This window comes from Palaemon carinicauda, chromosome 34 (genome assembly GCF_036898095.1).
Source record: "Palaemon carinicauda isolate YSFRI2023 chromosome 34, ASM3689809v2, whole genome shotgun sequence".
Lineage (NCBI taxonomy): Eukaryota > Metazoa > Arthropoda > Malacostraca > Decapoda > Palaemonidae > Palaemon > Palaemon carinicauda.
Window position 1 is genome coordinate 63,193,241 of NC_090758.1, and position 15,000 is coordinate 63,208,240.

The following is a 15,000-nucleotide window of genomic DNA, read 5'->3' on the forward strand; positions in this document are numbered from 1 at the left end:
AGTAGGTCACGTGACCATTAGTCTGGCTGGCGCTGCCTGACGTCTTCCTTTCTCATGCAAGCACACTGAAGGACACTAGCAGGAATACCCGTTCTCTAATATTCAAGCCATTATCTTTCTTTTCTTTCTTCTATTCTATGGAATATCCCTACCATGTCAACAATGGTTCAGGAATGGCTCTTACACCGTCTGAATTTGGTAATCAAAACCAGATTGATAACGACCAATGACCAATTATGATTGAGTAAGGATACATTTCTATGTGTGTGCAAAGTGCCACCTTAATTCATTTGCTAAATAATAACAATTAAAAGTGCTATTGATTCGAATAAATCTACATAGTACAGAGCCAAGCACAAACACACATGAACACAAAGACACTGAGACGGATAAGGAAATGGCCGAAATAACCTCGATTCACAAAAACTGATGAGAATCGGTGATCAATATTGATTGACCCAATGACAAGAGGGAGAACTTCTTTGGACAATGCCAAGTGTCCGGAGAACTTGAAGCATAACTCTGCAAACACACAAACTCTCTCTCTCTCTCTCTCTCTCTCTCTCTCTCTCTCTCTCTCTCTCTCTCTCTCTCTCTCTCTCTCTCTCTCTCTCTCTCTCATATATGTAAATATACATCCACTATATGATAAAAAACAAGTGTCTGACTATATAGATGTATATATATATATATATATATATATATATATATATATATATATATATATATATATGCATATATATATATATATATATATATATATATATATATATATATATATATATAAGTAGGAATAAAATAGTCAATGCTGCTATCATCATCTTTATTCGGGAGCTTTCGACATAACTTATGTCATCTTCAGCCTATCTGCAATTATCATATGTAAAATTAATAAAATTAATAAAATCATCCTAAGTACATAGTTAGGAAGATACACTTTCATGAATTAATCAACTAGTTCTAAAATCAACCAATCAAGGAACATAAAACCTTAAAAAAACTTATTACACACAACTATATAAAAGACTTAATAACTAATATACCTAGTCACCCGCAGGAGATGATGACCACCCATCCAGACCAGCAACCCACAGACCACACGGATCAATGGGTCACCGGTAACTGAACAGGTAAGCCCTCATTCAAGCTGGGTTTTGTCTTAAAAATATATAAAGACTCCAAGATTCTCAGCTGGCTAACGTTACTATGTCTGTCCGTAATTTTGAAATTTTCAATAGAAATGGCATGACCAGATTTAAATGCATGGTCATAAATAGCGGAAATTGGTTTTTTACTTAACGGTATTTTGGTTCTTACCGATCTCCCCATGTGCTCCGAAATCCTACACTGAAGCTGTCTAGACGTGCTTCCAGTGTAGCACTCATTACAGAGTGCACATTGAAAAGTGTATATGACACCGGAACACAAGGGAGTAGGTAGACTCTCCTTATATTTAAACAGTGAGCCAACTGAGAACTTGTTAGTAAAAATTAATTTTAAATCTATGTGGGGATAACATTTCCCCACAACACTCATAACCTCTGTTCTTAGTCTCTCCGAAACATAACCATAGTACGGAAAGGAGACATATAACTTTTTCTTACTGACTGTTTGAATTGTTAAATTTTGACTGTAAACTTTATCTAAAAACTTCTTGACTTGATTATAATAGAGGTTCAGAGGGAACCCATTGGTAATAAAAAATGATTTTAGAAAATTTTCTTCCTCATGAAACCCCAGATAAGTTGAACATACATGATAACATCTATATAACAGTGTTTTTATCGAATTAATTTTGTAGATTTTTGGTTCGGAGCTTAAAAAATGAGTGCTTAGTCCGGTAAAAGTGTTTTTTCGAAATACTGAGGTCTCAAAGGTATTATGTTTCCGAGAGACCAAGACATCGAGAAAAGGCAAAGAATCATCCTGTTCATTTTCTTTCGTAAATCTTATGTTACGATGCTTTGTATTTAAATAATCTAAAAACTGGCTTATATGATCTAAATTTTTAAAAAGTAAAAATGTATCGTCTACATATCGACGGTACAAAAAAGGCTTAAAATCCACAGGACAATCATTCAACCATTTCCCTTCACAATAACATAAAAATATATTTGCCAAGGTTGGTCCACACGGCGATCCCATTGCTACTCCATCTACTTGCTCATATAACTTGTTATTAAACATGAATGTGGATGTAGTGGTAGCTAGTTCTAATAGTATCTTAAATTGTTTTTTACTGAAACCTTCGAAAATGTCCTCTGGGTTAGGGAAAAGCTGTTCAAGAATTATCTCCAGTGTTTCTTTTAAAGGAATGTTAGTGAACAAACTTTCAATGTCGAAGCTGCACATAACATAGTTATTTGCATCTCCGACAGAATTAATCAAGTCTACAAATTCATACGTATTTTTCAGGGTATATTCATTTACTGTGAGAGGGGCGAGCTTAGTTACTAGATGTTTTGACAGGTCATAGGAGCAGGTATTAATAGCGCTGAGAATTGGTCTCAGAGGAATACCTCTCTTGTGAATCTTTGGGGAACCATACATAATACCAGGTTGCGTTCCTGTTGCCATTATTGTTGAAGCTGTTTCGTCTGACAATATGCCATCCTTCTTCCACTTACGAACCCTGTAGTTAATTTTATTCTCCATATTTAAAGTTCGAATTAAGGGGTCCTCCGACACCAACTCTCTGAACTTAGACCTATCATTTAAAATATCTTCCATTTTCCTTACATAATCAGCTTTATCCAGTATTACAATCCCATGACCTTTATCCGGTTTACTTATGATTATAGTTGGGTCTTTACCTAGATTTCTCAAGATTTCAATATCCTTCTTAGAAAAAATGGGGGAAAAAACTTTGTGTGGTTTGAAATTATAGAAAGTTCTGTATGCAATGTCCTGTATGGCTCGTTTAAAGCCACATCCATGGTCGCCATGTGGAACCTCCTTGTCAAGGTACGAATACAAATTTTCAAATGCTAAAAAATGTCTATAAAAATTTATGCGAAAATGAGGCAGTTTAAAGTTCAATCCATATGCTAGTAGTCCTTCTTCCTTAGGTGATAGTTTTCGACTAGAGTGATTGAAAATAACTTTATTAGGGTCAAGTGAATCTAGTGAGTTTGTTATACCTAAAAATTTTAGTTTCTTTTCGTGGGTTTTTATAGTCTTAGTATTAACATTACAAACATTTTTAGAGATATAAGATTTAAAATAATAATAATCTAAAAAACTTACAGTAGTGTTTAACTCAGTATCTAGTCTTGTTTTTTCTTTTCCTAAATTCTTTATGGTTTTAATTTTATGATTGATTTCTATGGTCAGAAGTTTAAATTGCCATTTTCGGTACAGTTTAGAGTTAAGTAAATTACGTTTATACAGCTTAAAATATAAAAATTTGGGTAAGATTTCATAACTTTTACATGTTTTTAAAAATTTTAAGTCTGCTTCATTCTTCCTTAATTTAATTGCAGTTCTTTCCAGTTTTCTGAATAGTTGCAGTCCTTGACGGCCATATCTTGTTAAAATTATAGTTGATAGATTAAAATTAAAACCATAAAGAATTTAGGAAAAGAAAAAACAAGACTAGATACTGAGTTAAACACTACTGTAAGTTTTTTAGATTATTATTATTTTAAATCTTATATCTCTAAAAATGTTTGTAATGTTAATACTAAGACTATAAAAACCCACGAAAAGAAACTAAAATTTTTAGGTATAACAAACTCACTAGATTCACTTGACCCTAATAAAGTTATTTTCAATCACTCTAGTCGAAAACTATCACCTAAGGAAGAAGGACTACTAGCATATGGATTGAACTTTAAACTGCCTCATTTTCGCATAAATTTTTATAGACATTTTTTAGCATTTGAAAATTTGTATTCGTACCTTGACAAGGAGGTTCCACATGGCGACCATGGATGTGGCTTTAAACGAGCCATACAGGACATTGCATACAGAACTTTCTATAATTTCAAACCACACAAAGTTTTTTCCCCCATTTTTTCTAAGAAGGATATTGAAATCTTGAGAAATCTAGGTAAAGACCCAACTATAATCATAAGTAAACCGGATAAAGGTCATGGGATTGTAATACTGGATAAAGCTGATTATGTAAGGAAAATGGAAGATATTTTAAATGATAGGTCTAAGTTCAGAGAGTTGGTGTCGGAGGACCCCTTAATTCGAACTTTAAATATGGAGAATAAAATTAACTACAGGGTTCGTAAGTGGAAGAAGGATGGCATATTGTCAGACGAAACAGCTTCAACAATAATGGCAACAGGAACGCAACCTGGTATTATGTATGGTTCCCCAAAGATTCACAAGAGAGGTATTCCTCTGAGACCAATTCTCAGCGCTATTAATACCTGCTCCTATGACCTGTCAAAACATCTAGTAACTAAGCTCGCCCCTCTCACAGTAAATGAATATACCCTGAAAAATACGTATGAATTTGTAGACTTGATTAATTCTGTCGGAGATGCAAATAACTATGTTATGTGCAGCTTCGACATTGAAAGTTTGTTCACTAACATTCCTTTAAAAGAAACACTGGAGATAATTCTTGAACAGCTTTTCCCTAACCCAGAGGACATTTTCGAAGGTTTCAGTAAAAAACAATTTAAGATACTATTAGAACTAGCTACCACTACATCCACATTCATGTTTAATAACAAGTTATATGAGCAAGTAGATGGAGTAGCAATGGGATCGCCGTGTGGACCAACCTTGGCAAATATATTTTTATGTTATTGTGAAGGGAAATGGTTGAATGATTGTCCTGTGGATTTTAAGCCTTTTTTGTACCGTCGATATGTAGACGATACATTTTTACTTTTTAAAAATTTAGATCATATAAGCCAGTTTTTAGATTATTTAAATACAAAGCATCGTAACATAAGATTTACGAAAGAAAATGAACAGGATGATTCTTTGCCTTTTCTCGATGTCTTGGTCTCTCGGAAACATAATACCTTTGAGACCTCAGTATTTCGAAAAAACACTTTTACCGGACTAAGCACTCATTTTTTAAGCTCCGAACCAAAAATCTACAAAATTAATTCGATAAAAACACTGTTATATAGATGTTATCATGTATGTTCAACTTATCTGGGGTTTCATGAGGAAGAAAATTTTCTAAAATCATTTTTTATTACCAATGGGTTCCCTCTGAACCTCTATTATAATCAAGTCAAGAAGTTTTTAGATAAAGTTTACAGTCAAAATTTAACAATTCAAACAGTCAGTAAGAAAAAGTTATATGTCTCCTTTCCGTACTATGGTTATGTTTCGGAGAGACTAAGAACAGAGGTTATGAGTGTTGTGGGGAAATGTTATCCCCACATAGATTTAAAATTAATTTTTACTAACAAGTTCTCAGTTGGCTCACTGTTTAAATATAAGGAGAGTCTACCTACTCCCTTGTGTTCCGGTGTCATATACACTTTTCAATGTGCACTCTGTAATGAGTGCTACACTGGAAGCACGTCTAGACAGCTTCAGTGTAGGATTTCGGAGCACATGGGGAGATCGGTAAGAACCAAAATACCGTTAAGTAAAAAACCAATTTCCGCTATTTATGACCATGCATTTAAATCTGGTCATGCCATTTCTATTGAAAATTTCAAAATTACGGACAGACATAGTAACGTTAGCCAGCTGAGAATCTTGGAGTCTTTATATATTTTTAAGACAAAACCCAGCTTGAATGAGGGCTTACCTGTTCAGTTACCGGTGACCCATTGATCCGTGTGGTCTGTGGGTTGCTGGTCTGGATGGGTGGTCATCATCTCCTGCGGGTGACTAGGTATATTAGTTATTAAGTCTTTTATATAGTTGTGTGTAATAAGTTTTTTTAAGGTTTTATGTTCCTTGATTGGTTGATTTTAGAACTAGTTGATTAATTCATGAAAGTGTATCTTCCTAACTATGTACTTAGGATGATTTTATTAATTTTATTAATTTTACATATGATAATTGCAGATAGGCTGAAGATGACATAAGTTATGTCGAAAGCTCCCGAATAAAGATGATGATAGCAGCATTGACTATTTTATTCCTACTTAAATTGCGATTCCCAAGAGGAACCCATCTATCAACTATATATATATATATATATATGTATATATATGCATATATATGCATATATATATATATATATATATATATATATATATATATATATATATATATATATATATACATATATATATATATATATATATATATACAGTATATATATATATATATATATATATATATATATATATATATATATATATATATATATATATATATATATATTTATGTATATATATATATATATATATATATATATATATATATATATATATATATATATATATATATATATATTCTTATAATATCCAATATTTTTTCACTAGACGAGTTATGATTCACAAGTTCCAGAATTGGAACGTTAAAATCTGAATTGGGAGAAAAAAAAATATTGATGATATAAAACACACACATATACGCACATACTCACCCATACATATATATATATATATATATATATATATATATATATATATATATATATATATATATATATATTTATATATATATATATACATATATAATTTTTTTTACTATTATTACTTGTTAAGCCACAAACCTAGTAGAACAAGCAGGATGCTATAAGCCCAGGGGTTCCAACGGGAAAATTAGCTCAGAAAAGAAGGGAAAGAAGGGAAAATGAAATATTCTGAGGACAGTAATATCATTAAAGATTATATTTCTTCTATAATTCCTCAAAACTTTAATAAAACAAGAAGAAGAGAAATAAGATTGAATAGTATGCGAGAGTGTACCCTCAAGCAAGAGAACTGTAACCGACAACAGTAGAAGATCATGGTAGAGAGGTCATGGTATTATCCAAGACTGAAGGACCATGGTTTGATTTTTCAGTGTCCTTCTCATAGAAGAGCAGCATACCATAGCTAAAGAGTCTCTTCTACCCTTACATTTACAGTACAGATGTTAACCCCTTGGTTGAAAAATAATTGCTTGGAAATCTCAGTATTGGCAGGTGCATAATAATAGAGGAGGATACGTAATGAATAGGCCAGAGCATTCGGTGTATGTACAGGAAAAAGGAAAATGAACCACAACCAGAGAGATGGATTCAATATAGTACTGTTTAGCCTGTCAGAAGACATCAAAACTCTCTTGCGTTAGTATCTCAACGGGTGGCTATATATATATATATATATATATATATATATATATATATATATATATATATATATATATATATATATATATATATATATATATATATGTATATATATATATATATATATATATATAAATATACATAAAAACATATATATATATATATATATATATATATATATATATATATATACATATATATATATATATATATATATATATATATATATATATATATATATATATATATACATATATAAATACATATATATATATATATATATATATATATATATATATATATATATATATATATACATATATATATATATACTTATATACATATAAATTTATATTTATATATATGTGTATATATATATATATATATATATATATATATATATATAAATATATATATATATATATATATATATATATATATATGTATATATATATATATATATATATAAATATATATTTATTTATATACATACATATACATATATATATATATATATATATATATATATATATATATATATATATGTATTTATAGATATATATATACATGTATATATACAGTATATATATATATATATATATATATATATATATATATATATATATATATATATATATATATATACATATATATATATATATATATATATATATATATATATATATATATATATATATGTGTGTAAATATATATATGCATATATATATATATATATATATATATATATATATATATATATATATATATAAATATATATGTATGTATGGCTATATATATATAAAAGAATATTTCTTTATATATATATATATATATATATATATATATATATATATATATATATATATATATATATATATATATATATATATATATATATATATATATATATATATAACGGATTTTGAGCGAAGCGAAAAATCTATTTTTGGGTGAGATAGCCATGGCGTCCTGATGGAAGGTTCCTTTTTGGTAGCTTCCTTGGGTAAATAACTACTAAGATATTCCCAGATAATTTAACCACAGGTTATCACAGAATTCTAACTTCTGGAGCGAGTATCCTAAAGGTTTCCCTTTTAAGACATCGTATATCAACAGGGGACGCATGTATTAACGCGCCACATAGCTATCTACACCCCGAACAGAGTTAATGCTTCGGTGTGTAAGGGCTGAGAATAGCTGGGAGCCGTTCCATAGCTAATCTCATTCGTGGCTACTTCTGGTACTCGAGACGTAAACAAACGGGCGCCATTGCTTAAATGACGTCACGACCGTCTTCATCCTGAAGCCAGTTGCTTGCCTATCACCATGATACAGCAGAGCAGGGTGGGACCTAAAAAACTGGACGAAGTAGCAGGGAGGGTCCATCAGGACGCCATGGCTATCTCACCCAAAAATAGATTTTTCGCTTCGCTCAAAATCCGTTTTTTGGGCTCAAGCCATGGCGTCCTGATGGAAGCATACCAGAGAATCAATGTATCGTGGTAGATTTTTCCCCTATTAGTAAGTGCCAAGGGCATTGACAAAATAGCATAGTAATCTTAGTAAAGAACCGTAGGGAAGAATCTTCCTGCCCCCCTTGGCAGTGAAGTTCCCACGGGCCATGCCGACGTCAAAGTGGTATTGAAGGGCTATTCACCCTGATAGAAGAACTTGAAGAACTTGGAGACGAAGCTGAATGTTTGGCATTCGTATAGGAACATTCTGAAAAGCAGACCAGTGGTGGTTGGACACTGTGTGCTGAGAAGGTTAGTTCCATCTCCAGGGTATGAAGAGTAAGTATTCGTATTGGAACATTACATAATCAGAGTGAATATAAATTAAGAGTTAGTATCTTAATTTCTCCATGAACCATAGGGAAAAGGGGATAATAAAACTATGACAGGCATGTATTTCATAGTAAGTAGGAGCTGATTGAGACGCACAGGTAATAAAATAGAAATTTTATTTCACAAATGCAGAAATTAAATGAATTGCAGCAATAAGTAAAGTTCATTTACAGTAATTATAATGTACATAGTAATAAAGACTTGCTCTTGAATCTGAAAAGGAATTTCAAATTTATTAGTAGGCACTCGTTCTCGAGGAACGTTAGTCTTTGATTAAAACACATCATGTTCAGGGCATGCGGCACTTGTGTAACAACTATGACATTTCACCTGGGATAAGAACAGTTATAAAAGCACTAAGTGTTTTCGACATCACTATGTATCGCTCGAGGGTCAACATAGGCACCCGAAGAGTTAGAGTCCCAAGTAACTCACTGTTCTATGCAGAGTTAGGTGCAGGTTTCATAACACTACCTGCGGCTACCACAAAATGTTTGACTTCGTGCACTTGTTTCGCATAATGTTTAAAGAAAACGCGCGAGGACTTCCAGCCTGTGAAGCTTTTAAGGCTTTCGAAGTCCATACTCTGAAAGAAATTCAGAGATGATGCAACTTTCCTAGGATCATGACCGGCGGGTGTACTGTCAGGATCCGCTCTGCGAATGAAGTAGGTGATTTTCGCTCTTAATTGTTTCAGTGACAGGTCGCTGCCCGATGTTTCTCCTTTGAAGAGTTGGCCTCCACCAAAGTTCGAAGTTCTGCGAAGATAGACCTTGAGGCTCTCTACTGGGCATAAAGAGACATCTTCCTTCAGGGGGCATATTCTCCAGGGGCCCCATCTTTTGGTGGGTAATTCATTTTTGGCGAGAAACGTCGGATCAGGGGAGAGGGTAATGTCTCCTGTATCAGTAAACAGGATGTGACCCTCTTCTCTTGATAATGCCACTATTTCGCTGACTCGGGCTCCCGAAGCAAGAGCAAAGAGAAATATAACTTTCTGAGTCAGATCCTTGAGAGGGCATGAATCATTATCCAAGTTGGAGGCGAAATGGAGCACCTTGTCTAATGACCAGGAGATCGGTTTCGGTGGGGGTGCTGGGCGTAGATGAGCACATGCTTTCGGTAGTTTATTGAAGATGTCGCTGGACAGATCAATTTGGAAGGCATACAGAATTGGTCTGGTCAAGGCCGATTTGCAGGTTGAAATCGTATTGGCTGCTAATCCTTGTCCATGAAGGTGAATGAAGAAGGACATGCAGAAATCAATTGTGATTTCTTTAGGATTTTTTGTCTTGACGAAAGAGACCCATTTTCTCCAGGATGATTCGTATTGCCGTCTTGTGGATTCGGTCTTGTATTCCTCGAGGAAGTCTAGACTTTTCTTCGAGATCCCAAACCTCTTCTTTGCGGCTAGGGAGAGAAAATCATGAGATGAAGGTCCTTGATTTTTGATGATGAAGAGAAGACAGTCGACTTCTGTACTTGTTGGGAGAGAACTGGGCCCGGGAGAGGGATCAGCTTGGGCTGCAGCTCCAGGACCAGGGGGTACCAGTTGCTCCGGGGCCACTTGGGAGCCACTAGGGCCGCTGTCCCTTTGAAGGTTCTCAGTTTGGAGAGGACTTTCAGCAGAAGGTTGGTGGGAGGGAACAGGTAAATCTTGGACCATCTGTTCCAGTCCAGTGACATGGCATCCACTGCTTCTGCCTTGGGGTCCTCGTACGGGGCCACATACCGAGGAAGTTGATTGTTGTCGCTCGTTGCGAAGAGATCTATCTGAAGTTCTGGGACTTGGTGAGAGATGAAGGAGAATGATCTTGCGTCTAGAGACCATTCCGACTCTATCGGGTTTGTTCGAGATAGAGCATCCGCTGTCACGTTGCGGAATCCTTGTAGGTGAACTGCAGACAGGTGCCACTTCTTCTTCTCTGCCAGACGGAAGATTGGGAGAAGCACCTGATTTATCTGGGGCGATCTTGAGCCTTGGCGATTGAGACATCGAACTACCACCGAGTTGTCTAGGGTTAGACGAATGTGGATCGAGGGAGGCGGGGATAGTTTCTTCAGAGTTAGAAGGACCGCCATGGCCTCCAAGATGTTGATGTGGAACGTCTTGAACAGGGGAGACCAGGTGCCTTGAGCCTGTTTTGGGTGGGAGTGACCTCCCCAACCCTCCAGCGAAGCGTCCGTGTGGATGTTGAGTGATGGAGGTGGGTGTTGAAGAGGAATGGACCTTTTCAGGGCCTTTGCTTCCGACCACGGCTTGAGGAGAAGTCGAAGTCTGTTTGGGAGCCGTCTCTTGAGGTCTCTTCGAGCGATGGATGCAGAACGTCTCCAGACTCCCGCGGCATCCTTTAGCTGTGCACGAAGCACTGGGTTTGTTACTGAGGCGAACTGTAGAGAGCCTAGAACTTGTTCCTGCTGGCGTCTTGAAATCCGTTTGGATTTCAGTAGTCGCTTGACAGACCCTGCTATTTCCTTCCTTTTCTTCTGGGGGATGGAAAGGCGGTGTGACTGAAGGTTCCATTGGATTCCTAACCACTGGAACTTCTGAGCTGGAGAGAGGCGAGATTTCTTCTCGTTTATCTTGAATCCCAGGTGTTCTAGATACTGGGTGACTTTGTTGTAGGATTTTACACAATCCTCGGGCGATGGAGCCCAAACTAGCTAGTCGTCGAGGTAGGCCATCACCTGGACGTTTCGGAGGCGGAGCTGTTGTACTATGGCGTCCGCCAGCTTTGTGAAGATCCGAGGGGCCACATTGAGGCCGAAGGACATGGCCCTGAAGGCGTAGCTTTTCCTTTGGAGTCGAAATCCTAGGTAGGAGGAAGCGTGATGGTTCATTGGAACGTGCCAGTAGGCATCCGCCAGGTCTATGGAGACCGTGTAGGAACCTCGAGGCAGAAGGGTCCTTATTTGTTGAAGAGTCAGCATCTTGAACTTGTCGTTCGCTATGAACTTGTTGAGGGGGGATAAGTCCAGAATGACTCTGAGTTTGTCGGAGTCTTTCTTGGGGACACAAAACAGTCTTCCTTGGAACCTGGTGGACTTTACCTTCCTTATCACCTTCTTGTTCAAGAGATCTAGGACATATTCTTCCAGAAGGGGGGTTGATTGTTGGAAGAACTGCTGGAATGTTGGGGGTGGTTGAGTCCAACTGCAGCCTAGACCCTTCTTGACGATGCTGTGTGCCCAGGGATCGAAGGTCCAACGATCCTGGAAGTGGCGGAGTCTTCCTCCCACCGGAAGCACTTCATTGCTTCTGGTGTCCCGAGGGCTTGTTGCCTCGGCCGCTGGCTCCCTTTCCTCCTCTGCCTCTGGAGGGACGGCGAGACGCGTCTCTGCCTGCACCTCTGTTTGAGCCTCTACCTTTGGGACGAAAGGTAGTCGTCTGTTGCTCGAAAGCAGGGGTGAAGACCGGTGACTGTGACAACACCGGTTGGGTGACCAGTTGAAAGGTCTGTTGTGGCTGAGCTGCCACTTGGGAGGTAGCGGGTCCCGGAAACTGACGTCTTGGTTGACGTTGCTTGGGTTTTTGTTTCGAAGATTTCCTCTTAGGTTGAGGTCCGTCGTCCTGAGAGGGTTTCCTCTTCTTTGACATGCCCCACTTGTGGAGAAGGTTCTTATTCTCCGTGGCGGCTTTGTCGGTGATCTCCTTCACAAGGTCAGAAGGAAAGAGGTGTTTGCCCCAGATGTTGGAGGAAATCAGCCTCCGGGGTTCGTGTTTCACAGTGGCACCTGTGAACACGAATTCACGACAGGCTCTCCGAGCCTTCATGAAGTGGAACATGTCCTTCACCAGGGTTGCCATGTGGGATTTGGCAAGTACCATGTAGTGGTCTGGTACTCTGGTGTCACAGGCCATAATGTCAAGTTGGACCTGGTGGGACATAGATGCTGCGAGCCTCTCCTTTGTATCTTGTTCCCGACGAAGGAGGTGATCGTTAAGTTTCGGGAGGTCTTCATTAAACTGACGTCCGGCGACGTCAGGATCTAGCTTTCCCACGACGAAAGTATGCTGGATGTCCTTCCAGTGTCGAGCGTCAGGGGGAGTAACTATGGAGAAGGGTCTGCACTCCTCCAGTGCAGGGCAGGCTTTCCCCTCTTCCACAGCTTTAAGGCACGCAGCGAAGGCCTTTTCCATGAATGGAAGTACCGCATTTTCAGGTGCGACGTAGGTAGGGTGCTTCTTGCTCAGGGCCGGAAGCTTAGAGCAGGTAAAACCCCTACTCTTGAACGTGTTGGCTAGCATAGCCTGGGCCTTCGCGAGATCGAACACTATCTCTTCTTTCGGTTCGGTCTCTTCTTTAGAGGCAGGTTCGGAGCGAAGTCGGACGTAACAGTCCGGGTAGGCCTCGAAGTTTGGGAAGAACTCCACGTCTTCCAGGGGGACCGTGCCGATCTTGTCGCTGACGAAGATCCTGCCGGTCGCGATAACCATATGCTCAGCATACCTCCATGGGTTGGCATGTGAGCAAGCGGGGAGATCCTTAACCGAGATCTTCTTCGGTTCTTTGGATCCCATCATGGACCTGATGAACTCCTGATTCTCCTTTAACCTGTCGTCCATGACGGCTCTAATCAACCGGATCATTTCCTGAGTGGATGATGAGGGTTCCGGGGTCGTGGAGGTAGACGGGATAGACACTTCCGTCGGTGTAGGAGTAGGGGCGGAGATGGAAGGCCATGAGGGTCTTCTCCGTACCCTCCGAGACATCCGACATGTGTTCGTCATCATCGGAATCTAGGCGGCAATCGTGCATGGACTGGGCCATGACTACATCAGGTTCCACCGTAATTTGGACAGTGGGGATCAAATCCTTGGGCACCACAGAATCAGGGGAGGCCTTTGGGAACAGAAGTGACCTCAATTCTTCAGTGGCCAGGTACGGTCCGGTGGCATTCTTCTGGAAGCCACGCACCCATTTGCGTAGCTTCTCTCGAGCAATGTCCCTGATCTCCGCTGAGGGAGAGTTATGGAAGCCATCAGCTATGTGAGCCTGGCAGACCGTACAGTTCAGCGGGTCCCAGAATTTCAAATCCCCTTTCTTGTTAGCACAAGGGGCGTGAGTCCTGCAAGCCGTATGCCCGTAGAAGTGCGGGCGTTTCACAGCGCAGAAGTCGAAGTCACACTTCATCTGCTCCTCCTGTGGAAGAAAGAGAAAATGAGTATGGGGGGAGTCATAAGAATGGCTCTTAATCTAAGTTAATATTAATCAATAATTTTAACTTAATGAAGGGTGTGATGCATAGAGATTGAAGTAGTAAAGAAAACATACTCCATGCATCCCGCCCAGCTGGCTACCGCAAGCTTTATCCTTGGATAATCCGAGATGGCCGAAGGCACAGGATAGTATTTCTTAGAAGTCCATAGGGCAATGGAATTCCATGGAAAATGCCAAGGATAAGTTTGGGACCGAGGGCACTCAGTCCCGAATTAGGGGGCTAACAGGTCCCTTAGGGTAACTGCTTCCGGCAACCAGCCGCGCTAAGATACACGCAGCATGCTGGAATTTTGAAGAATGCAAAGAGACAGCATGATTACTAATAGAACAGTACCAAGGCACTGATCCAATAGCGTAAACAGGCCATCTGTTTGCAGTGTAGGGCTATCAGTATTCATATGATAGCTAGTAGAAGGGGGTGCAAGTAGTCTTGACGCCTCCGGGGGGTTCCGGCAGAACTCCGGCACGCCGGAGGCCGCTCCAGCAGAGTTTCTGGCATTAGAACAGACAATATATAAGTCAGGAGTAATACCAGGGTGGCGGCCGCCGGCACAACGGCGGCACGCCGGCAGAGGAGCGGCGGCTCCGGCAGTCGGAGGATGCCGGATTGGTGACTGGGACAAGGATGGTTATAGCGGAACCAGGTTGCCGGCAATGGATGCCGGCACTCCGGTGGCCGACCGGCAGGCGGACGGCGAAGCTAAGAGGAAGGAGGAGA